The sequence below is a fragment of the Mobula birostris genome, chromosome 14, assembly GCF_030028105.1.
Source record: "Mobula birostris isolate sMobBir1 chromosome 14, sMobBir1.hap1, whole genome shotgun sequence".
In the NCBI taxonomy this organism is placed as follows: domain Eukaryota; kingdom Metazoa; phylum Chordata; class Chondrichthyes; order Myliobatiformes; family Myliobatidae; genus Mobula; species Mobula birostris.
This window is the reverse complement of record NC_092383.1, coordinates 22,329,355-22,355,822: the sequence shown is the minus strand read 5'-3', so window position 1 is coordinate 22,355,822 and position 26,468 is coordinate 22,329,355.

The following is a 26,468-nucleotide window of genomic DNA, read 5'->3' as shown; positions in this document are numbered from 1 at the left end:
AGTTCACTCAACCTATTTTCATAAGGGACACTCTCCAATCCAGGCAAAATCCTTGTAAATCTCCTCTGCACTCTTTCTCTAATATCCACATCCTTCCTATAGTGAAGTGACCAGAACTGAACACAGAACTCCAAGTGGGGTCTGACCAAGGTCTTATAATCCAAATAGTGCATTACTACGTTCACTGTACAAGACATAAACTCCACTTATAAGATTTACATTATGTCCAACAGCCTGACATTTACTTTCCATTGACAAACTTTCTATCAGTACTAAGTGCAAGTGGCTTTCACACACCTTTCGGCCACTCAGTGTGCAGTGGCAGGAGGAGCCATACTGTGGCCTTCTCCATTTCCATCAAGGCAGCCACATCAGGTTTCAGTGTGTCCCCCAGCACATGGTGCTGGACCATGGAATGCGACAACCTCCAGCATTTGGACAGTTCTTTGCACTGGAAAACCTTGCCAGTTTTGGGCAGATCAGGGACTGCCTTTCACCAAAGTGATAACCTTCCACAGCAGCCGATGTCTAGCTCAGTGAGTGTCCCTGGGAGCAAATCAGGGGCACACTGAGTACTCTGTGATGCAACTGTTGGCAGCGAACCACTGCATCACAATCCAGACCTTCTTAGCGAATGTATATTTCAAAGTAAGATTAAGACTGTACCTCTTCCTAGAGGATGAAGGGTCTCGGCCCGAAACGTCGACTGTACCTCTTCCTAGAGATGCTGCCTGGCCTGCTGCGTTCACCAGCAACTTTGATGTGTGTTGCTTGAAATTCCAGCATCTGCAGATTTCCTTGTGTTTGCGAAAGAAAGAAAGATTTGCTTTATTTGTCACATATACATCAAAACATTGAAACATGCTGTTAAACTTGTTGTTTGTTTCAACGGCCAACACAGTCCAAAAATGTGCTGGGGGCAGCCTGCAAATATTGCCATGCTTGTGGCACGAACTTACTAACCATAACCTGCATGTTCTTTGGAATGTGGGAGGAAACCAGAGCAGCCAGAGGAAACCTACATGGTCACAGTACTGACAGCAGTGGGAATTGAAAGCTGATCGCTGAGGCTGTAATAGTGTAATGCTAACTGCTACGCTACCGTGCCATCCAAAAGGCGGTGGGTTATGGTTTGGTCCGTGGCGTACTTGCCTCAAAGCTAAGTGTGTGTCAGCCCTAGGAAAGGAATGGTTGCCAAAGACCATGGTCTCACTTGGTCTCTCAGATTCACTCTAGCCCACAAGGCCAGGTTGAAATGATCACAGATGCAAATCGATCTTGGACTGGCCATGGCTGTGACAACACCATCCAAGTAAGGAAGACCTGAGCACCTCCAGTGCCTGGGCCTGTTGTCCCCTTTATGCCCGTCTCTTTGCTGGCACAGAAGGACTTGCAGATCCTTAACATGTCAGGCTGCAAGAAATATATTCCTCCTCGTGGCTTCACATCATAGCGCTCCCTCTATGATCATTTGGAAGAAGTGTGAGAACATACCCTCCTCTCCACAAAATCTGGATCAGAAGAACTGGAGAACTCTGTAACAACGACAGACACTTTCTTTGCACTCCTCCTTAATATCCATCCCATAGATCCTGCATTGCTCCTGAAGTTCATGTACCTTGACTCTCTCACCTTCCGAACACCTCTGAAAATAAACCTATTGATGTCCACAATCACTTCTTACCAGTGCATCAGGGAATCAAAGGCATGTTTTGTGGAAAATCCCTTTTAAGTTCTTCAATGTTTACGGAAGTCACCTGTTTCATATTCAGCTTTTGCGCCCCCTGCTGAAGTCTCTAGTCCTGCTGAAGCTGACAATATGCCAGCAGGAGGGAGCAATGAGAGAGGAACACCAGTCCTGGATCTGACCTTGAGTGATTGCAGTACAAGCAGGAAGTCTACTTTAGACCAGACTATGTCATCAGCTCTTGGCCAGGTATTTTGCTGGAATGGTCCATGTGCACTTTATGATAGTTTGGCATCTTTGAATCTTTCACTCAAGACACTGGAGGAGGCTTCTAGTTTGCTGTCAAATCTGCTGGATTGTCAATTCACATAAATCGCAGTCTAGCACTACTGGTCAGATGTTGCCAGCAGTGTAGGTAGCTGCTAGAAGACAGCTAGATGTTTGGACTTCAACCCAGGGCATACTTATTGATCAGCACATGCTCATTTTGTCAGCCACCGCCCATCTCTTTAACCTCTGTGAGGATGACGTTGTCCCTCTGTGGCATAATGTCCAGCAGAGAATGGCGGCATTGCCTCCTGGTCAGAGCACCATCGTGTCCACTACACGTTGTGGCTGAGATGCCGTGAAAAACAGGTCAGTACTGACCTTGGCAAGGTAACCCAGAATTGAAACATATCTCATTATCCTTCTAAAGATCTGCATGTTAAAGGATTCTATCTTTGTGCCATTGCACTGTGTGATACGTCCTAGGACATATTTTCTTTTGTGCCAGGTACCCACAACTATTGTCCATGCATCAGCTGAGACACAGTCCTGCTCTCCCTCGGGCCATGAGCTCTGCTGCATGTTTAGGAGGTACCTGCTTGATTCGTGGTTTGTGTTTCCTCATCCCTCTGGCTCTCAACTCCAGGGTTGCTGCTCCCAGATTCCTAGAGCATATCAATATCAGCCTGTGCCTAACTCCTGGTCTTCAGAAATTGTTAGGCAGTGGAGACCATGCCTCTCAGGTTCCCATGGCTGAAGCAAGGAAGGGAATGTTTCTAATGGAATCCTGGAGGTTAATGTGGAGGAAAGCTCTCAGATTTCCAGACTCATTTCACTGGGCTCTTTGCTTTCCTTTTAGATCATTGGCCCAGGTACCTTTTTATTTTCTGCCATCTTGATTTGCTGCTTCCTTTGTCAGGGGTGTTGTTGTCCTCATCCGATGACGAGGAACAGCTGCTGTGTCTGACTGGGACTCTTGCCACTTTCTGCCTCTTGTCTCTAATTTCACAGCAAGCAGAGCCTTATCCATCTCTATTCTGTGGAACTCAAGAGAGTAATACTCACGTTCTTTCCCTTCTTGAATTCTCCTTCCCCTGGCCGCCACCTATATCCTCAGAGTGGAGATGGAGAGGGAGAGAATTGATTTTCCCCATGGCAGGAAGTAGCCTGTCACCATAAACTTGAATCTTCCTTTCATGAGTCGATCTGTCCACGAGAGAGAGAATTAAAACAAGTTCAAGAAACACTGTCAACCATTGCGTTTCTCTAGATGTCAACAATTCCTTTCCCATCCGTGTCACTCTTTAGCAGACCTGGAATAATGTGTGGATGAAACCTCTGCTGATAAACATTTTTCTTCTGCTTTTTATATATCAAAATAAATTTTATTCATAACAAAAAAGAATTACAGGAATAAAACGTGCAATGCCTTTTCATTCTTAAATTCATAGTGAATGCTTTAACTAGGGTTCCATTATGTTCTTTAAAAACCAGTAGGCCTGTTGCCACTCACATGGTTCTCTAGGGTGGTACATTTCTACAATAACTCAGGTGCTTCCTCGCCCAATCTGGCCCCCCACAGTCCACTAGCAGAAGAACTGTGGTCCTCCCCCACTGAGCTCTTGAGGTGGCTGCACCAACCTTCAAAGTTCAAAGTAAATTTATTATCAAAGTACATACAATATACGTGACCATATGCTACCCTGAGGTCGAATTTCTTTTCGGTATTCACAGTAGACACCGCACAAAGAAACAAAACAGAATCAGTGAGAAACGACACTCAACAAAGACAATTATGTACAAAAGACAACAAATTGTACAAATATAAAAAGAAAAACAAAATAATAAATAAATAAATAATACTGGGAGCATGAGTTGTAGAGTTCCTGAAAATGAGTCTGTAGGTTGTGGCAACACACATCAAAGTTGCTGGTGAACGCAGCAGGCCAGGCAGCATCTCTAGGAAGAGGTACAGTCGACGTTTCAGGCCGAGACCCTTCGTCAGGTTGTGGTATCAGTTCAGTGTTGAGGTGAGTGAAGTTGTCCATGCTGGTTCAGGAGCCTGATGGTTGAAGGATACTGTTCCTAAACCTGGTGATGTGGGTCCTAAGGCTCCTGTACCTCCTTCCCGATGGCTGGAGTAAGAAGGGGCCATGGCCTGGATGGTGGGGTCCTTGATGGTGGATGCTGCTTTCCTGTGACAGTGCTCTATATAGAAGTGCTCAATGGTGGGAAGGGATTCTGCTATGATGGACTGGGCTGGGCTCATTACTTTCTGTAGCCTTTTCCATTCAAGGGCATTGGTGTCTCCATACCAGGCCATGACGCTAACAGACAGGATATTCTCCACTGTGCATCTATAGAAGTTTGTCAAAGATTTTGATAATGTGCTGAATCTTTGCAAACATCTAAGAAAGTAGAGGCACTGTTGTGTCTTTGTAACAGCACTTAACGTGCTGGTCCCAGGACAGATTCTCTGAAATCTGATGTCCCTCTCCAGCCGTGATCCCTTGATGAGGGATCATGAACTTCTGGTTTCCTCCTTTTGTGGTCAATAAATCAGCTCCTCGATCTTGCTGACATTGAGTGAGAGGTTGTTGGCGCGGCACCATTCACCAGATCTTCAATCTCCCTCCTGTATGCGGATTTGGTGCCATCTTTGATTCGGCCAACAGCAGTGATACCATCAGCAAACTTAAATATGGCATTGGAGCTGTGCTTAGCCTCACAGTCACGGGTGTGAAGTGAGTAGAGCAGGGGGCTAAGCACACAGCCTTATGGTGTACAGAATCTGAAAAAAAGGTCTTGGCCCAAAAGTCGACTGTTTATTCCTCTCCTTAGATGCTGCCTGTCCTGCTGAGTTCCTCCAGCATTTAATATGTGTATTTTTACACTATTTTCTGGTTGTAGAAAACAGAGAGTATTGCCTTTATTCTCTTGATGATTGTGCATAGCTGCAGTATCACGGCAAATCTGGCAAAATCTCTTTGCAGTTCCAATAGAGCACAGAAAAACCTCTTGCGACTGTGGTTGGCACAGCGGTGCAGCAGTTAGGACCACTAGTTCAGACTGAGCTGGGTTCAATCCTGACCTTCGGCATTGTCTGTGTGGAGCTCACATGTTCTGCCTGTGAGCACATCGGGTCCCCCTAATTGTTTCCCTTGCACCCACGTCCAAAAGACACGCAGGTTAGTGGCTTCCTTGTCCATTGTCAATTGCGTGGGCATGATAGAAATGTGGATAAAAGGAAGATTAGTTGGGAGGAGGGATAGGATTGATCTGTGAGCACAGACCCAGAAGACTGAATAACTACCTTATACGTATGTTGTAAGGAAGATACACAAACCTGTTTCTAGCCTGTACAACTCTATGATTAAAAGGCAAGTTCCTCCTGCATTTTATGTGTTTTGCTTTGGATATCCAGCATCTGCAGAATTTCTTGTGTTTATAATTTTAAGGTAATTAGAGGTAAGTTTTTTACATAGAGAGTGATAGATGCATGAAAATCCCTGCCGGGGTGACAGTAAAGGCAGATATTTAGGGGGCATTTAACAAACTCTTAGATAGGCACATGGTTGATAGAAAAGTGGAGGGAATGGTTAGATTGATCTTAGAGTAGGTTAAAAGGTCGGCACAATATTGTGGGCCGCAGAGACTGTTCTGTGCTGTAACGTTCTATGTCCTATGTTTTAATAGATTAATTGGCCACTCTAGATTTGAAGAAACAATAGGATGTGATGGTGGGCCATGGAGTTGAAGAGAACGTGGAATAAATAAAAAGGGCTAGAATATTATTAAAGGTTTAAAGGTTCGTTTATTATCAAAGTATATGACTCTGGATTTTTCTTCTCCGGATAGCCACGAAACCAAGAAAGAAAAGAACGGCAGCACGATCGTCAACCCCCAAATCTCTCCTCCACGCATGAAAGATGAACAAAAGCGGAACAGGCACATTGACCCCCAAATCCTCCTCCCACACACACAACAAATGAGAAAGATTGGATGAAAAACACTGAATATAAAAAACTATAAGACTAAAAAGAAGTCTATAGTCCAAGTCCATCTCCAAGATGCAGAAAAATCTGGGTAACATTCTCCGAGCATAACGGCAGACCTTTCCTTCTCCAGCAGCAAGTGTTCCCACCAGCGATCTCCCCTCTCCAGCAGCAGAGTGATCTCCCAGTGATAGAAAGACAGGCAGCCAGTTCTCACCTTCTGCATTCTACTCGATATTTCAATCCCCCTCATCACTTTAATCAGCAAATAATGGAAGCTTTCCTCGGTGAAATGGAGTCGAACATGGCCTTGTACCCAGTCCCGCAGCCTTCTCAACACAAGGTTCTCTGCCTCCTGGAATCCCCTCAGAGACTGCAGAGCACTGCAACACCCGAACAATCTCCAAACTGCAAATCACAGGCTCTAACGGTTCTAGAATCACGTTCAAGACATAAAACAAACATAAAAGACATAAAAGAAGTGAAATACATGGTGTCATGATCTATCCAGCAGATGTCGACTGAAGGAGTGTTGTACACAGGGGGTCACCTTGACCGGAAGACAAGAATGTATTGTAATTCCATACAATTAATGTAAAAAAGATGGATGCTTGATGCAGACTTGGGCCTGTTTCCTTGCTGTATCTCTCTGCGAAAGAACAGGGGATTGGGAGCCACTGAACAAGCCAGTAGATACACGATGGTCTGATAATTTCCTCACATTCCGTACCAACCTAGGCAAACTGTACATTATCAGAATTACTTGTGTAATCCTCAGGTTCGGCCGTCATGTGTTTGTCTAGGCGAAGACAGCCTCTGGCCCAGCCAAACTGAAAAATCTCGTTTGTGTGGATGCTGCATGATCTGCTGCCCAGTTACAAATCTGTACCGCAAAAAATCAGACAGTACACCATATGCAATTAAATAATTGAGCTTTATAATTCTTATTCTTACTACAGGGTTAATAAATAAAGTAAAAAGAAAAAGGGCCCATTTTAATGAAACTATCTAATGCGCACATTGGAGCTCAGGGTTGTCCGTCCATTTGTTCCCCATCGACCTACTCCGAGCATCGTTGACTCGTGGTCCACTCCGTCCTGCGGTCAACCGACTCTCTCCCCTCATGTCTTTTCTCTTCATCTCTCACCGACAAAAAACCCGCGAATCCCTTCTCTCAGACACACGAGAAGAAACAACAGGCCTCTCATTGGATGGCAGACATTCCAAAGCCCCCGTTATCTCTAGTCATAACCCAAACACTGCTGCAACAGAAAAACCACTATACAAGCAGTGAAAACTTACAAAGCGTTACACTTGCATTAACACACGCCAGTTTACTTAGAAAGTACAATTGTGATAACTTCTAATCTTTAGGAGTCAATCAAATGAAACAAATTTATGAGATTTTAGTCTGCATGGAGCTAAGAATTAAATTGTCTGTGAACCATGTCAAGAGTTCACTAGTGAAATAGAAATTACCCTTTGTTCAGAAACACAAGAGATTCTGCAGATGCTGGCAATCTTGAGCAACAAACACAAACTGCTGGCGGAACTCAGCAAGTCAAGCAACATCGATAGAGAGGTACGAGCAGGCAATGAGACCCTTCTACAGGACTTTACCCTTTACTCATTCCCTTTCAGCAACAACTTCTTCCCAATGAAATCAGTGTCCCTGCAGGACCTGTGCACAGCACTGTGCTGGTGACATGGTGTCAGTTATCAGCCATGCAGGAAAAGGGATCTCTTGCTGGTCTCAAGGGGTCCCGAGTTCCTACCTCAGTTGACTAGGTAAGAGCCGAGTGTGCTTGCTGGTTTTCCCATTGGGTCAGATGCTTGTCACATCCCATTATCCCATCCCACAGCCACATTTGCCTTTTGCAACTCTTGCAATATCAATCGTGCTCAAGGCTGATGTTCAAGGTGGAACAGGCCATGAACAACAGCTAGGCCTCTGATGGTGGATGTCAAAGCCCTGCCCCTGAAATATACTGATAGATTTTTGACATTTTTCCACCCAAACATACCAAGAGGAGTGGCCAGAGGGACATTATCTATCCCTTACTTTATACCAAAGAAGTTTATAAACTCTCTAATAATCAGAGGCATTAAATTCATCTAAACAACTTTAAAATATCAAATTGAAAAGGAAAGGTATGTCGCATCTGGAGTTTCTCTGGTTGGCGGACGGTGTCCCTCCACACCTCTCTGACGTAGTGGGGAACCGCATACGAGGCCAATTACAGCAGTGGTTTGCCATTGCCTTCTGCAGGGTGAGTTTCCAAAGAGATCACCAGCTCGCAACCCAGCACGGATGGAAAGTGTGCAGGGGAGCCGGCTGGATTCGAACCTGGGACCTTTTGTCCCGAAGTCCGATGCTGATGCCACTACGCCACCAGCCAGGTCATCAAAATAAAAGCAATTAGAAATAGCTTAATTTACTAGAAATTCATTATACACAATTATAAATAATGCCCTAGGTAAGATTTCTACTGCTATGCTGTGAAGTATTTTTATTTTAGCAGTTTTCTGTAAAAGCAGTGTGTCCTGCTAGTAAGAGTGTTTCAGCTTTGGCTGAAGAACAGGAGCCATGTTGTCCAACTTGGGAACGTGGTGTCAGCCAGTCTGGGTTGTCTTGGGATGGGTCGTAACTTTCTGCCCAGTGCAACATCTGAGAGTGCTAGGCAGTAGTCTAGTTTGTTTATTTTGTGTGGTGTTGCTGTAGAGCAGGGGACAAGGGAAGATGCCACAGAATGCCATTTGAAGGACAGTTCCCACTGTAAGGAGTGCTTTGTTCGGATGAGTGGCTCCAAGGAAGAAGGGGCAATACTCCTGAGAGAGCCAGTTCATTCAGGATGGTCTCGAGGGAAACTTGGGCTGTAGTGGGTGGCCTCACGCAAACCACGTGTTCAGCACATGAGTAAACCGATATACCCAGCTACTCCGGAAATGAGCTCCAACATTTCTGTGCACATTTAGGCTGATTTAACTATAACGGGCCCTTCCAATTTTCTTTTCATTCTTTGTAACTGTTTGTTAAAGTAGAAAATTTGGTAAATATTTCTCTTTTGTAATTTTCTGCTGGTGTACAATCTATTAATTTTTTGGTGAACAATAACTTTGCATGGAGAAGTATTTACACAGCATTCACTACAATTCATGTTCCTTGATCAGAACATCCCAATTTTCCTGTTTGGTTGAACCCCAAATCATACCCACCGTAGACACGTGATGCTTCTGAAAGGCGGCCCTCTCACCGTTGAGTCATGTGGTTGTTAACGGAGGTAGCTCACGAGCTGTTTGTGTATGGGCCCAGTAAGAGGGTTGCATTTGTGGGGGCTAGTCCGGGATGCAGATGCTATGTGAATGCTGTATAAGGACTGATTAAACGGATTACTTGTGTGTTTATTTCAGCCAGTGTTTAAACCAGCGTGTGTGGAGAGTGAAGTGTGTCATAATTAAGGTACTTTATTATGGATGCCGCGAGTCATTGCTGGTTGGCTGCATTGTCTGCTTATGATTTTAGCCTTAAATATCGGCCGGGGATGGGGAACGTTGATGCAGATGCATTGTCACTACACCAGGTATGGTCAAGCCTTCCCCACAAAGGATCATTTGTCAAAGTGTTATGGGGGAAATATTTTGTTCATTATGGCCTCCCAAGAAGGATACACAGTGATCAGAGAAGGAATTTTGAGGGTCGGCTCATACATGAATTACCCAGCACGCTTGGAGTTGAGAAGTCAAGGACCGTGCCACATCACCCTCAGGGTGATTCTCAGCCCGAAAGGTTCAATCAGACATTGCTAGACAAGCTTGGAACCCTGGATATCAGCAAAAAGAACAAATTGAGTCAGCATATTAGCATTTGGTCCACTGCTATGACTGTACACAGAATGAAGCTACTGGCTACTCGCCATACTATGTGATGTTTGGACACAAAGCAAGATGACCTGTAGATCACTGTTTTGGAACAGGCGGTGAAGACTTGCCACAGAAGACGTACTTCAAGTACGTGCCTGACATGAGGAAAGAACTGCAAAAAGCTTATGAGCTAGCAGTTGTTTCTGCTACCATGCAAAACCAAGGAAACAAGAGCATGCATTGAGCATAGGAGTTGGGATGTAATGTTGAAATTGTACAAGGCATTGGTAAGGCCAAATTTGGAGTATTGCGTACAGTTCTGGTCACCGAATTATAGGAAAGATGTCAACAAAATAGAGAGAGTACAGAGAAGATTTACTAGAATGTTACCTGGGTTTCATCATCTAAGTTACAGAGAAAGGTTGAACAAGTTTGGTCTTTATTCTTTGTAAGGTAGAAGGTTGAGGGGGGACTTGATAGAGGTATTTAAAATTATGAGGGGGATAGATAGAGTTGACGTGGATAGGCTTTTTCCATTGAGAGTGGGGTAGATTCAAACAAGAGGACATGAGTTGAGAGTTAAAGGGCAAAAGTTGAGGGGTACCATGAGGGGGAACTTCTTTACTCAGAGAGTGGTAGCTGTGTAGAACGAGCTTCCAGCAGAAGTGGTTGAGGCAGGTTCGATGTTGTCATTTAAAGTTAAATTGGACAGCTATATGGACAGGAAAGGAATGGAGGTTTATGGGCTAAGTGCAGGTTGGTGGGATTAGGTGGGAGTAAGTGTTCGGCATGGACTAGAAGGGCCGAGATGGCCTGTTTCCGTGCTGTAATTGTTATATGGTTATTTGGTTATATAGATATGATCAAAAGATTAGGTCCTCTCAATTGATGCCTTGTGACAGAGTTTTAATAAGAAATTTTGAGCTACAATAATGTTATAAGCAAAGATAAAATAACAAAAATAATTAAAGCACTTACAGTGTATGTGCCTATCCTTTCAATCATGTTCAGAGACCAGACTGAAAAGAGATACACAAACCAGTCATTCTTGCATCAAGTTAAGTAGCTAGGTGCCACATGTTATGTTTTGTAACTCCAGAAACTAACTGAAAGAAAACACGAGAGCCCAGGGAAATGTGTCCACTACTTTTTTTTATTTTAGTGAGGCGCACACATAAAACATGGTGGCGTAATGACGTATGCCATTGACGTACTTTTACATATGACCCATAATGAATTATATAAACAAATAAAGAATGTTTAATCAAAACAACATATTTAAAATATTACTCAAATATTAAATACACTAGACCATTGTGCAGTCAGAACCCCAGGCTAGTAGTTTTATGATCCACAGAGGTAAGCGGTGGTGTGGGTGCTAATTGCACGGGAGGGAGGCTGTCCTGCTGTCTGCTTCTGGCTTCATTCCACAGTTGTGGAATTCAGAGATAAACTGACCCACAAACTTAACGTAGGCCACAGTTTTCTACAGCTACTGGTACGAACAGTCTGAAACATTATTTCTTCCTACACTGTGTGTTATTGAGCGCAACCAGCAAAGGTCAAATGAATGAAGTTACAACGAAAAATTCTGAAAACATTCAGCTGGTTAGGTGACGTGTATGGAGAACAAGGTTAAATATTACACGTCAAAGACCCGTTCACAGAACTCAGAACTACTTGAAAGTTTAAATGTACTTTAGGGACGAGGGAAGATCACAGGGTAGATTATGCTGAGATCCAGGCATGTAAACATAATCCAAGATCCACTCTGAAGTCTTGCATTTTTGTTGTCCTTCCATCATAACAATCTGACCAAACCTACAACAATTGAAGAAACAATAAAGTCAGATATACCAAATGAGATTCTTGGCAGGACTGGTCAGAGAAATCTTGAGGCTGAACTGTGACAGGAAAGGCTGCAAGTACTGCTGGACATAAGAATTTTAATTATATGTCTGTTTCGTCTGCCATTATGGTGCTGAATAACATCTTCATCAGCTTTGTGACCATTTTAGTTTATGATCATCAACAAACCTGTTAGTTGAGAGAACATCTCCTAACTTCTGTCAATTTTGTCATGCCCACAAAAATTATTTAATGCTTACAGAGAATTCTTAGCATGATAAAGTTTGAATTAATTTGCCATAAACTTAACTGACATGAGGAATTCTGCAGATGCTGGAAATTCAAGCAACACACATCAAAGTTGCTGGTGAATGCAGAAGGCCAGGCAGCATCTCTAGGAAGAGGTGCAGTCGACGTTTCGGGCTGAGACCCTTCGTCAGGACTAACTGAAGGAAGAGCTAGTAAGTGATTACTCTGCTGCGTTCACCAGCAACTTTGATGTGTGTTGCATAAACTTAACTGATCCTGTATTTTTGAAACTCGCTACTGGTAACGATTGACATTAATTGTAATATCAGCTACAACCACAAGGTGTCAGCCGTGCTTAGAAAACAAAATAAAATTCTTGAACCAACAAACCAAGCAGCTCAGCTATTCAAAGATGAATGTTAAAATTAGTGAAATACTGTTCTTTAAAAGTTTTTTTTTAATTTCAACTTCCCATAGAATGTTCAAAATGCAAACTAAGATTGAGTCGCCCTACAACTTTGGTTTGTCCTGAGGCAAATATTATTGACCACAGTGCATCTCCATTTACTGATCACCAACCACTATTCCTAATCCAAAGATCCGAATCCTCATTCTACTCTTCTGAAAGTTGCCATGCCAACATTGCATTACCTATTACTGGTTCTGATGCTGTATTAATTCCATCCCGGTCAGGCCTGTGGCTCACTATCCACACTTCTCTCAGCCTCGTAAAAGCTGCAAGAAACTTCCCTAGTAGGATAAGATGGTTTCCTGACCTCACAATCTGCCTCATTATCTTCTTGCACCTTACTGTCTAGTACTTGCTCTGGGTTCAGTCGCTGCGCACTGGCAACGAGTGAACCCAAGTGCAGAGGAACGACAGACTCCCAGGTGGAGACGGAAACAAGATTTCATACAAACCAGTACAAACAGAACATGGTCGCTCGACTGAGCAACACCGCAACACAAATCATTCTCAAAGCAAGGACCCTCCAATAAACCCAAATCGGGAGCCTGCTTTAAGTAATCGCAGTACACAGAAAACTCATGCCAGTCAAGATAAATTTACCAAGATTAAGCAGAAAGCATAAGGAATTAACAACTCTAATTAAGACAACAATTAACAAATACAGGTGCTGTAGAAACCTTGGAGCCCAATGCTCTATGGCTTGCCGCACAGGCCCGCAGGGCTCATAGCAGTGTGATGATTTGATCTGCATGAACAGTACGCAAGATAAACTCTTTGCTCTACCTCAGGACAAGTGACAATAGTAAACCAATTTCAATTCCAATTCCAACAATATTTGGGGATTTGTGTGCCTCATTTCTGAAGTTGTTGATTAATATACGGAGTTGAATGAAACTTGAGTGAATCCCTTAATCTAGGTTTCTTCGGACAATTGGTGAGTCAATGGAAAAGCAAGGGAAGAGATAAGGATTCCCAACAGAAGAGGTTTATGGATCGAGGGATATTAGTGTTGGGCATGTGGCCAAGTGGTTAAGGTGTTCATCTAGTGATCTGAAGGTCGCTAGTTCGAGCCTCAGCTGTGGCAGCGTGTTTGTGTCCTTGACCAAGGCACTCAACCACATATTGTTCTAGTGTCTGTGCGAGGAGTGGGGCCCCACACAGACTTCCAACCTGCACATTGTAAGGCATAGAAATGCCCGACACAAACCTCTCATGGTCTGAGTCGACGTTCCCCCTCCCTTATCCCAATAAACACTCTAGGTACAAACATTATATATGCTGTATTTTCCTTAAGGAAGTTCTATGCATTTACGAATGGATATGGGTGCAGACAATATGTTTGAGAATAAATTACAGTAAAGAGTTCTATATTGAGGGCCAAAGAGGTAGAGTGGTTTCGAGGCTGAAGCAAATCGGAGTGATTGGGAGTTTGTTGGTGTGAAGTTTCCTCAGCAGCAGACCTTGTGGTGAAGATTAGTGCAGTGGTTCACTTTGGCTCTGCTCCATCTGTTCCCTCCAGTCTTGACATGTGAACTCAAAGCAGTGATTGGAGGGGGCTCAACTGTAGCCAGGATTTCCATCTCCGAGCAATACCCCAAACAGGAAGGCATTATATTAGGCCTGTCAATAGTGACATAAACTGCCTCTAAACTGGTGAAGTGCAGGTGTTGTTCTGGCTGTAGTTTCGAGAGGGAATGGGGTGATAGAATTACTGCTAATTACAGGTAAAGAGTTCCAGTATATTTCTGTAAATCTTCAGGGAATCGTTTCAATGAGCTTCTGTATTGCTGTGGGGAATGAAGGGTTCTGAACGTTATGGGTGAACTGAGCATACTTCACATTTTGCTTTCAATCATTCACAGCCTGTGCTGAGAAGGCCTGCATTGATATCTCATCCCCCAACTGCTGGACCCATCAGAAAACTAATAACACCACACAAGTAATATAGGGAATAGACGGAACAGAGAACCATGCTGGGTACTTCCTTAAACAAAGAGATAGAAAGATTATGAAGTTATCTCTGAACTGATTCCACAACCTATGAATGCACTTTCAAAAACCCTACAGATCTTTCTTAGTATTATTTATTTATCTACCTATCTTTCTATCTATTATTAAGATTATATTTTCATTTTCTCTTAGCTCAAGCTGGTAAAACCTGAGGTAGGGGCATAACCCAGGCAGTCTCATTTCTCAATTGCTATGAGTCTTCGGAATATTCTAATAATGTTTAGTATTGTGGCTTTCTAGAGATTTACGTAGATATTGCTGTGTAACCCTAATTGCTTAATGCTATTGTGTAGTGCCTTTGTGATGATACCAGTTGTAGATATTACTATCGGGACAATGTATACCCTGTTCATGTTCCATAATCTTTCAATTTCCTCTTTTAATTCAGCACATTTCTGGTGCTTTTCACTTATTGACTTATGTGTCTTTGGAATGGCTACGTCTTTCAAGTAAGTTGATCTAGCTTGTTTGTCCTGTATATTATCTCTGGATGGTTATTATTATTATTATTATTTTTTTTCTCAGCTCAAGTTGGTCAAACCTGAGGTACAGGCATAGCCTAGCACACACATTTCTCCATTGCTTGGAACTTTCAGACTATTCTAGTGGTGTTTAGTATTGTGGCTTTCTGGAGATTTACACAAATATTGCTGTGTAGGCCTATTGTTTAATGTTGTTGGTTATTATTATTATTATTATTGCTGTATTTACACAGTTAGTCTTCTTTTGCACATTGGTTGCTTGTCAATCTTTGTTTGTGTGTAGTTTTTCATTGACTCCATTTCTTTGTTCTGCTGTGAGTGCCCACAAGAAATTGAATCTCAAGGTGGTATATGGGGACATATACGTACTTTGAAAATAAGTTTACTTTGAACTTTGACACCACCAGGGTAAAAAAAATGGATTCAAAGTTAAGCTGGGCATACAAAGAGAAATACTATTAAATTAAAACAAAATGGAGAGAATTTTAATTCCATGGCAGCTTTCATAATCTGAAGATATCCCAAATCCAGGAGAGAAATTTGGAAGTTGGTCTCTGTGGCATTGTAAGGATTGCAGCAGAGAATTTGCTAACAGCAGAGCTGCCGCATTCAGTAATGTGATAACAGACACATGACCGCCTCTGTTCTCCAGAAGGACAAGCTTCACTGAAGTGAATATCCATCTTATAGCTGGGCAAGATTGGAGTTTAGAAATCATTTGGAATCATAAATTTATCAATTTTCATTGATGCACCAAAGAAAACATCCTGTGCAGATGCATCACGGATTGGTACGGCGACTGCGAGAAACTGTAGGGAGTTGTGGCCACAGATTAGCCCGTCACAGATTCCACCTTCACCTCTATGGACTCTGTTTTCATTTCTTGCCACCTCGGTAAAGCAACCAGCATCATCAAGGATCCCACCAATCGGGCAGAAGTTACAAGAGCCTAAAAGTACGTGCCGCCACAGTTTTTACCCCACTGTTATGAGACTATTGAATGGTTCCCCAATACGATAAGATGGAGTCTTGACCTCATAGTCTACCTCGTTGTGTTCTTGCAACTAACTGTCTACCCTCACTGCACTTCCTCTGTACAGCAAAACTTTATTCTGCACTCTATTTTTTTCCTTGTACCACCTCAGTGCAGTGTTGTAATGAACTTATCTGTATGGACAGTATGCAAGACCTTTCCCTCCATATACCTCAGTACATCTGATCATAATAAACCAATTTACCAATACAAATATAACTTTACACATGGATGCCATGTACCGTATTGATGAACGTGTAGGTTTGGGCAAATATCACTCCGTCCTAAAGATATATTAGGCTCGTTTCTTAAAAGGAGCTAGAAACCGATTGCATTGGAAATAAATTAGAGAAATATATTGGGTGAATTGACTTTAACGTATTCAGTGTTTACCAGTACTCTGATTGACTGAGGTAGTACGGAAATTAGTACAACTGTGATAAAGTATTCTGCATTGGGATGAGAGGAAATCCAACAGCAATCAGCAACAAAGTCCAAAGCAAAAGCAACAAGATTGACTGGCATTTCATCCATTGTCCTAAGTCTTCTCTCTGTCCATCTTTAGTATACACCAAAGCTGTAGTGTGGAATACATGCTCTGCAGAAACCCAACAACAGCACCTCTCACATCCAGTACCTCTACTTCCTAGATGGATATAGAAGCACTACCAACACACACAAAATTCTGGAGGAGCTCAGCAAGTCAAGCAGCCTCCGTAGAGGAGAATAAGCAGTCAACATTTCGGACCAAGACCCTTCATTGGTTCTGGAAAACAAAGGGGCAGAAACCAAAATAAGAGGTTAGGGGAAGAGGAAGGAGTATTTCAGCCCTGCTCCTGTCCAGTCCTTATAAAGGGTCACGACCTTAAATGTCAGCTGTTTATTCCCCTCCATAGATGCTGCCTGACTTGCCGAGTTCCTCCAGCATTTCGCAGATGTTGCTCAGGGTATTGGTTTGTCACCATGTTTTATTCAGCCTGCAACAGCGGTGTCGTCAGCAAACTTGAGTATGGCACTGGAGCTCTGCTTAGCCACACAGTCATAAGTGTAAAATGAGTAGAGCAAGGGACTAAACACAGTCTCGTGGTGCACCTGTGCTGATAGAGATCACAGAGGAGATGTTGTTGCCAATCCGAATTGACAGGAGTCTGCAAGTGAGGAAATTGAGGATCTAATTACACAAGGAGGTATTGAGGCCAAAGTCCTGAAGGTTATTGGTTAGGTTTGAGGGGATGATGGTATTGAATGCTGAGCTGTAGTCGATAAAGATCGTCCTGATGTATGAATTTTTGCTGTCCAAATGTTGCAGGGTTAAGGGAAGAGCTAATGCGAAGACATCTTGTTGCTCTGGTAGGCTAATTCAAGCAGATCCAAGTCATTCCTGAGGCAGGAGTTGGTATGATTTACCACCAAGCTCTCAATGCCATTCATCACTGTGATGCAAGTGCTACTGGATGATAGTCATTCAGGCAGGTTACCACGTTCTTCTTGGGCACCAGTATAATTGAAGCCTGCTTGAAGCAGGTGGGTACCTCAGACTGCTGAAGTGAGAGAGTAAAGATCTCAGTAAATACTCCAGCCGGTTGATCAGCACAGGTCTTTAGTACTTGGCCAAGTACTCCGTCCAAGCAAGATGCTTGTCATGGGTTCACCCTCCAGAAGGCTCCTCGCACGTCGGCCTCAAAGAGACTGAAGTCACAAGATCCTTGGGGTTTGTGATGGTTCCTCTTTGTATTGATAGTCTAAGCGAGCATAGAGGACATTGAGCTCACCTAGAAATGAAGCCCTGTTGTCGCCTATGTCGCTTGATTTAACTTTAGAAAAGGTGACAGTATTCAAGCCCTGCCACAACTGTCGAGCATCCTTCACTGATTCAAGTTCAGTCCGGACTGCCACTTCCCCTGTGAGATGCCTTTCTGGAGATTGTACCTGGACCTCTCGTAACTTTCTTGGTCACCAGAGTTGTATACCTCTGATCTGGCTCACAGCAGATTGCGAATCTCACTGTTCATCCAGGGCTTCTGGTTGGGGGAGACTGAATAACCGTGTGGGGAGACACTCATCTCTAACAGTTTTAATAGTCTGTGATAACCATGGTGTACTTATTCAGATCCACAGATGAGTCCTTGATCTCGACTCAGTCCACTGGCTCAAAGCAATCCCATAGCCACTCCCCTGCCTCCCGCAACTGCCTCTTTGTTGTCCTAATCTCTGGAGCTTTGGTGTTTAGCCTCTGCCCGTATGCAGGAAGGAGAAAGGCAGCCAAGTGATCAGATTTACCAAAATGTTCTCTGGGCATGGAATGGAAGGCCTTCCTTATTTTAATAATCAGTGGTCTAGTGTGTTGGGACCTCTGGTGCTACAGATTATGTGTTGATGGTAAACGGGCAGGGTCATTTTCAGACAAGCCTGGTTGAAGTCCCTGACTATGATTTGAAATACATCAGGATGGACCACTTCTTGTTTGGAGACAGCATCATGCATATCTCAAGCACATGATTATAGTTGGCTGCTGATGGTAAGTAAACTGCAGTCAGGATTATGAAAGAGAACTTCCCAGGTAAGTAAACACAAAATACTCCGCAGATGCTGGGGTCAAAGCAACACTCACAACACGCTGGAGGAACTCAGCAGGTCGGGCAGCACCCGTGGAAATGATCAGTCAACGTTTCGGGCCGGAACCCTTCATCAGGACTGAAGAGGGAAGGGGCAGTTGGCCCTTCCCTCTTCAGTCCTGACGAAGGGTTCCGGCCCGAAACGTTGACTGATCATTTCCACGGGTGCTGCCCGACCTGCTGAGTTCCTCCAGCGTGTTGTGAGTGTTCCCAGGTAAGTAGAAAGGATGGCATTTGTCCATTAGGTGTTCAAATTTGGAGGAGCACAAGTTCAACAAAACCACCACATTGGAGCACCAACAGGAGTTTATTATGAAACATATCCTCCACCTTTTGCCTTTTCCAAATCAGCAGTTCGGATAATTATAAAATTAAGTTAATCTCAGAATTCATTTAATAAATAGTACAATGGAGAGCGGATTTTATGACATTACAATTTCAATTTTGCCACATTTTATGAGCAGGAGTTTCTCCAGGGTATTTATATTCATAAATATTGTAGATTCCATCCCCACCTTGAAGTAGCTAAACATACTGTATTTAAATAGTACAAAGTTCACAGGGTATATTCAAAGCACTTTGCAGCCAATTTAAATTCAAGCATTGATGTGTCAACAAACACAGCAGGTAATTTCTGCAGTGCAGCATCTCACAGAAAACAATGCAATCAATGCTCAGTTAATCAGCTCCACACTTTGAACAATGATGCTTACTCCAGACAAGAATAAAACTGGTAGAATTTCTGGTAATATATTCTTCCCCAGAGAAACATCTACATGTGCTTGAGCTGCCAAACAGAGGAAACATACAGAAGCTCTTTTAAAGACAGGCAAAAACTTTTGTTCTTCTATACCAGTGGCCCCAAGCATTACTGACTGCAGGCACACCCTTGCTCTGTCTGAGGAATTGTTACAATCAGCACCCAAAACAATGTTCAGGTTGTCCGCTCTCCTGAGGTCTTGTGCTTCTCCTCAACATAAGATCATTTGCTTCATGGGAAAAATTATCATGGGATCGAGAAAATATTTTTAGTGCCTTTATAACTTTTAGAATATAGAACATAGAACAGTATGGCACAATACAGGACTTTGGCCCACAATGTTGTGCTGACCGTTTAACCTGCTTCAAGATCAACCTAACGCAAGCTACATAGTCCTCCATTATCTTTATCATCCATCTGCCTATTTAAGAGTTTCGTAAATGCCCTTAATATATCTGCGTCTACTGCCGTACACGGCAGGTTGTTCCACACACCCACCACTCTGTGTGTAAAAAAACTTAATTCTTGATATTTCTGTGTCTGACCGACATGTTATTGCATTTGTTACATTGATAGCTAGGAGGGCCATTTTGTTGAAGTGGAAGGATACATCAGCTCCCACTTTGTCACAATGGTTCTCTCAAGTTTTGCTATGTCTTAGTTTGGAGAAAATTAGAAGTCAAACCTTTGAACCTCTATTTGATTTTGAGAAAAGATGGGGCTCATTTGCTCGTTGTTATCATTTGAGCTAATTGATAGATTTTTTTCACGATCTAATTGTAAATTTTTTGGTATATTTTCTTTTCTTGCCGGCGGTTTGATGTTTATTTTTAGAAGCTTTTTGTATGACGCACGGCTCCGGGGTTGTTCACCTAATGGGTTTTTTCCCCCCAATTTTTCTACTTAGTAGGTTTTTTTTGTTACCAAAAATTTTTTTTTCAATCTTTAAGATAATGTCCTTTTTGAGACATTGTAAGTGTTGTTACTTCAATGTACTTGTGTTATTTCTTTTGTATAATATAACAATAAAAAGATTTGAAAAAAAAACTTAATTCTGATATCACCCTCACACTCTCCTCCAATCACTTTAAAATTATGCCCTTTGGGATTAGCCAGTTCGGCCCTGGGAAAAAGTCTCTGACTATACCTCTTTTGTTCGCTTAAATTAGTAAAAGTCCTTGAGTGATGTGGCCTGAAGTTTGATAGGTTGACATAAAGTGTGAGCTGCATGTTTATGTAGAACAGTATATTACTGACACTTATTATAATAAAACAAGCAGTTGTGTAAATATGTGAAACTGCAGCAATAACAGATCAAAAGTGACCAGTGCAAGATGGGACTGTGTCTATGAGTTGAAGCGTTGGGGTTGGGGTGGGAGGGGGGCTTGGAAACACATGGTATTCAGACAGGGTATACATGTGTGCTGGGTGGCAGAACGGCTTTAAGAAGACTAACAGCCCGCGGAAGAAGCTGTTAGCCAGCCTGACGTTTCTTGCTCTTAAGCTGCAGCACCTTCTTCCTGACAGTAAGAGGTCAAAGAGGTCGTGGGAAGGATGGGAGGGGTCTTCGACAACGCTGGAGGCTGTGAGTTTGCAGCACTTCTGCTGAAGTTTTTAGCAGTTCTCACCACCCATTGCAGGCTCTTGCGATCTGATGCTTTGTAATTCCCAAAGCAGACAGTGGAGCAGCTGCTCAGGGCCCTCTCGGTGGTAGAGTGTGGTGAAAATGGCACTGGGTAGCCCCGCTTGCCTCAGTCTCCTCAGGGAGTGGAGGCACTGCTGTACTCTCTTAGCTAAAGAGCTGGTGTTGAGGGACCAGGTGAGATGGTCAATAATGTGCTCGCCAAGAAAGTTGCTGTTCCTGACTCTCTCCATGGTGAGCCAGTTGATGTGCAATCGGGAGTGGTCAGCCTGCTCCTTCTGGAAGGGCACAATCATGTCTTTAGAGTTGTCTACGTTGAGACTCAGGTTGTTGTGATTACACCTGTCCACAAGATACTCTACCTCCTCTCTGTCTGCTGTTTCATCACTCTTGCTGATGACGCCGACAACTGTTGTATCGTCAGCGAACTTACTTATGTGGTTAGAAGTGGATATGGCCGTTCAGTCGTGCATTAGCGGTATGAACAGTAGCATGGGTAGCGCCAGTGCTTGGTGGGTTGGAGCCAGAGACGTTGCTGCCATCTCGGACTGCCTGAGGTATCCCAGCAAGCAGTTCCAGAGGGAAGTGTTGAGACCCAACATGGAAAGTTTCTCATCAGCTTCTGGGAAATGATTGTATTGAAAGCAGAACTGAAGTCAATGAACAGTGTTCTGACATAGAAGACACCATTATCCAGGTGGGACAGGTCAGTGTAAAGAGCAGAAAGTAAGGCATTGTCAGTGGACCAGTTTGGGTGATGTGCAAACTGGTAGGTGTCCAATGTGGTGGGAAGACAGGATTTAATGCAGTACATAACTGTCCACTCAAAGCACTTCAGTATTACTGAGGTCAGTGCCATGGGACAGTCATCATTGAGGTAGGATACAGTTGGCTTGTTGGGCACTGGGATGATGGTGGTGGCCTTGAAGGCTGCGGGGGCCAGAGGTCTGATCCAGGGAGATGTTGAAAATGTCAGTGAGAATATCTGCTAACTAGACTGCACAGCCTCTGAGCACACAGACAGGTACTTTCCCAGGTCCTGGTTAGGGTCTTCCCTGGAAGGATCCAATAAATCTTATTCTGATTGTGATCCATGCCATTTCAGCCATGATAAGGTCTTCAGATGGATCAGAGACAGAGGTAAAAAAAAGGCTATAATAGTCCAGAACAATGTTTGCATTGTGTTTAGTATAGTTAATGTCAAAGTCAAGTTTATTCAAGATTCAAGATTCATGATTGTTTACTGTCATCTTTCAGTACAGAAGCATAATAGAGATCAAAATGATTGTTACTGTAGATTCGATGCAGCATAAAAGCAAAATAAGCATAAAGAACACAATATAAAAAAACACAATAAATACAAATATAAAAGCAATCCTATAAAACATAATGTACAAGTAATTGTTTGAGTGTGACCATATATAGATAATACTAGCTAATGTACATAGACTGATTGTATATGTAGAAAGTTAAAAGCTCGAAGTAAATTTATAATCAAAGTACATGTATGGCACCACAACAACCCTGAGACTCATTTTCTTGTGGGCATACACAGTAAATCCAAGAAATATGACAGAATCAGTGAAAGACCTCACCCAACAGGATGGACAAACAACCAACGTGCAAAAGACAACAAACTCTGCAAATACAAAATTTAAAAAAAGAATGAATAAGTAGTGAATATCAAGAACATACCTCCAAGATGGCCACAACCTTGTTCCTGGGTTTGGAGGCTTGCGTGCTTCAACGACCCAAAGAGCTGTGTTGGCTGGGGTCAGGGCTTTATGCTTTGGCTCTTAGTAGGGTCACCCATGCCAAACAGGTCAAAGGATAGAGGCCACACTAAGAGTGGTCTTCTGGTCCTCCAGGTTCAGAGATCTAGTTCATGACTAACAACTCTGACTGGTAAAACAAAATTGTTGTGGAAACAGCCATGAAGTATCCTTCCACATTGGTGTACAACGGCATTCCTGAGTCTCCACCTGGGTCTTGTGTAACTGACAGTAGTGAAAACCGTGAGGAAGCTATTGACATTGATGGAGGAAGCCCTGAACACTGCCAGAGATGGGGGACCTTCATTGCTGCCCCAAATGCCAGCGGCGTAACGGGTAGTAAGTAAGTAATTGAGATCATGAGATGAAGAGTCCTTGAAGGTGAGTCCATAGGTTGTGGGAACATTTCAGTGATGGGGCGAGTGAAGTTGATTGAAATTATCAACTGTTCAAGTTCTGGTTCAAGAGCCTGATGGTTGAGGGGCAATAACTGTCGCTGAACCTAGTGTTCCTGAGGCTCCTGTACCTCCTTCCTGATGCCAGCAGCAGGAAGAGAGCATGTCATGGGTGGTTGGGGTCCCTGATGATGGATGCTGCTTTCCTGCTATAGCACTCTGTGCAGATGTACTAAATGGTGGGGAGGGCTTTACCCATGATAGTCTGGGCCATATCCACTACTTTTTGTAGGATAGTCTATTCAAAGCCATACCAGGCCATGATGCAACCAGTCTATATACTCTCCACCACCTTTCTATAGAAGTCTGTTAAAATTTTAGATGTCATGCCAAATCTTCGCAAACTTCTAAGGAAATAGAAGCACTGCCATGCTTTCTACGTAGTCGCAGTTACACGTGTTAAAGAGATGCTGGGTGCAGGAGCATTGGTACCTAAAGTGATTCTGACAGGACAGGATAAAGTGATGAAGTGACTCCTGGCACAAGGAAATCTTCTAGGTAACAGTAAGACTGTGACTGTGTCAATGTAGGTATGAGGAATGGAGTGTGAGAGTAAAGTGGCATACGGGGGGGGGGAATGAGGACATATGTAGTGGTGGTGGGGTGGGTTAACGGGTGGAGGTGTTGATCAGCCTGACAGCTTGGGGAAAGTAACTGTTTCTGAGACAAGTGGTCCTGGTGTAGACACTGGCTGCACAGCTTCTTTCCTGATGGGAGTGGGACAAACAGTCCATAAGCAGATTGGGTGGGCGCCCTTCATAATATTGCTGTCCTTTATCTGGCACCTTTCTGTATATACATCCTTGATTAGATTAGATTAGATTATGAGGACTCTTTTATGGCATTTAGTAATGCATGCATTAAGAAATGATACAATTTGTTCCTCCAGAATAATGTCGCAGAAACACAAGACAAAACAAGACTAAAAAAAACTGACAAAAACCACATAATTATAACATATAGTTACAACAGTGCAAAGCAATACCGTAATTTGTAAAGAACAGACCATGGGCACGGTAAAAAAAGTCTCAAAGTCTCTCAAAAGTCCCATCACCGCACACAGACGGTTGAAGGGAGAAACTCTCCCTGCCATGAGCTTCTAGCACCGCAAACTTGCCGATGCAGCATCCTGGAAGCTCCCAACCACAGTCCGACTCTCAGTCCGTCCAAAAACTCCGAACCTCCAACCAGCCCTCTGACACCAAGCGCCGAGTACAATCTCTGCCAAGCGCTTCGACCCCGGCCCCGGCAACAGGCAATAGGCAAAGCCGAGGATTTGGGGCCTTCCCCTCCAGAGGTTCTCGATCACACAGTAGCAGCGGTAGGCCGGTAGGCTGGTGCCGTTGAAGGGTTGGGCAGTTTTAACTGCCCGTTATAGAGTCCTCCTGTCTTACTGTCATATTCACAAGCACATTCAAGCTCCAGTGCAATGAGAGACTTACTTGCAGCAGTATTACAGCCACATTCCATCAGGTCCACGCCATTCACAAGAGAAACAAAAGTTATACAAAATTATACAAGAAAGAACACAATTAGAGCAAAAACACGAACAAAAGTCCATTGTCGTTCAAAATGGTCACAGCGTTGCTGTACTGTGTTAGTGATCAGCACTGCGCCGAATGTTTGAAGGGAAATAGCTGTTCTTGAACCTGGTGGTGTGAGACTTCAGGCTTCTGTACCCCGGCCCCGAGGGTAACTGTGAGAAGGTGACATGGTTCAGATGGCAGGCGTCAGAATCAGAATAAGATTTATTATCACTGACTTCCCTGACATGAAATTTGTTACCTTTGCGGCAGCTATACTGTGCAAAGACAAATGATACATAAGGCAGCACCTCATGTAGAAATGTCATTTTGTCACCATGAAACTGAAAACGCAGGAAATACTCTACAGCCACGCTGCAAATGTAGGAAGAGAATCAGAGTTAACATTTCAGATCCAAGACCATTTGTCAGAACTGGGGAGGAAACAAGTCTGTTAGACTGCAGGGAAAATGGCGTAGGAGGATGTCTCTGAGCAGATAAAACCAGGGCAAGAGTGTCCACATTCTTTTGTCTGTGTTACCACTCCCCAGCTGCTCCCGTTCACTCATTGGCCAAATCCCCTCAATACAGTTTTCTTTGAGATTATTGACACAGGCATATACGGTTCAATGCAAAAGTCTTAGGGCCATAGTTATATATACAATATATTAGATTAGATTTAGATTAGATTCAACTTTATTGTTATTGTGTCGAGTACAGATACAAAGCCAATGAAATGCAGTTAGCATCTAACCAGAAATGCAAAGAATAGTGTTATTTACAAAATAACTGCAAATAAAAAATGCTACAGCACACAAATATAAAAGTACTGAGACAGTACAATATGGGTGCAATACTGCTTAGCGCTGTGATGTGAGGTTCAGCAGGGTCACAGCCTTAGGGAAGAAGCTCTTCCTGTGCCTGCTGGTGTGGGAGCGGGGGCTCCTGTAGCGCCTATCGGATGGAGGGGGAGTAAAAAGTCCATGGTTAGGGTGAGATGCATCCTTGATAATGCTTTTTGCCCTGCCCAGGCAGCATTTATGGTAGACGTTCTCAATGGTGGGCAATTGGGTGCGGATCAGTCCTGTATTTGTCGACGTGGAGCGGAGAGCAAGTTTGTAAATCTGGTGGGAGCAAAGGATAGTGGGAATGGTGAGGGTGGAGCGCCACGGAAGGAGTGTGGGACAGCTGGCAGAGAAGGAGTGCACGGAGTGCCAGGGGCGCAGGTTATTGGCATGGGTACAGACACACCCAGTCCTGAGACAACAGACAAGGTCATTTAATTCCAAACAATTGCTTTATTGATCATTACAGAATGTTTCCCAGGTGCTTCCCACTTACTCCTCTCTCCCTTCCCCTTTTCCCAACCATGATTCCCCTCTCCCTGCCTCCTTCCCACTCTCAGTCGACAATAGAGACCCATATCAGAATCAGGTTTATCAACACTCACATATGTCACGAAATCTGTTTTTTTTTGTGGCGGTAGTACAGTACAATACATAAAATTACCACAGTACTGTGCAAAAGGCTTAAGCACCCTAGCTAAATAAATGTGCCTAAGACTTCTGCACAGTGCTGTAAATGCTGTCTATAAATGCCATGATAACACACAAAATGCTGAAGGTACTCAACAGGACAGTCAGCATCTATGAAGGGGAATAAACAGTTGATGTTTTGGACTGAGACCCTTCATCAGGACTGATGAAGAAGGGGGAAGAAGTCAGACGTAGAAGGCGGGGAAGGGAAGGAGTACAAGCTGGTAGGTGATAGGTGAAACCAGGTGTGTGTAGGCGGAGAGGG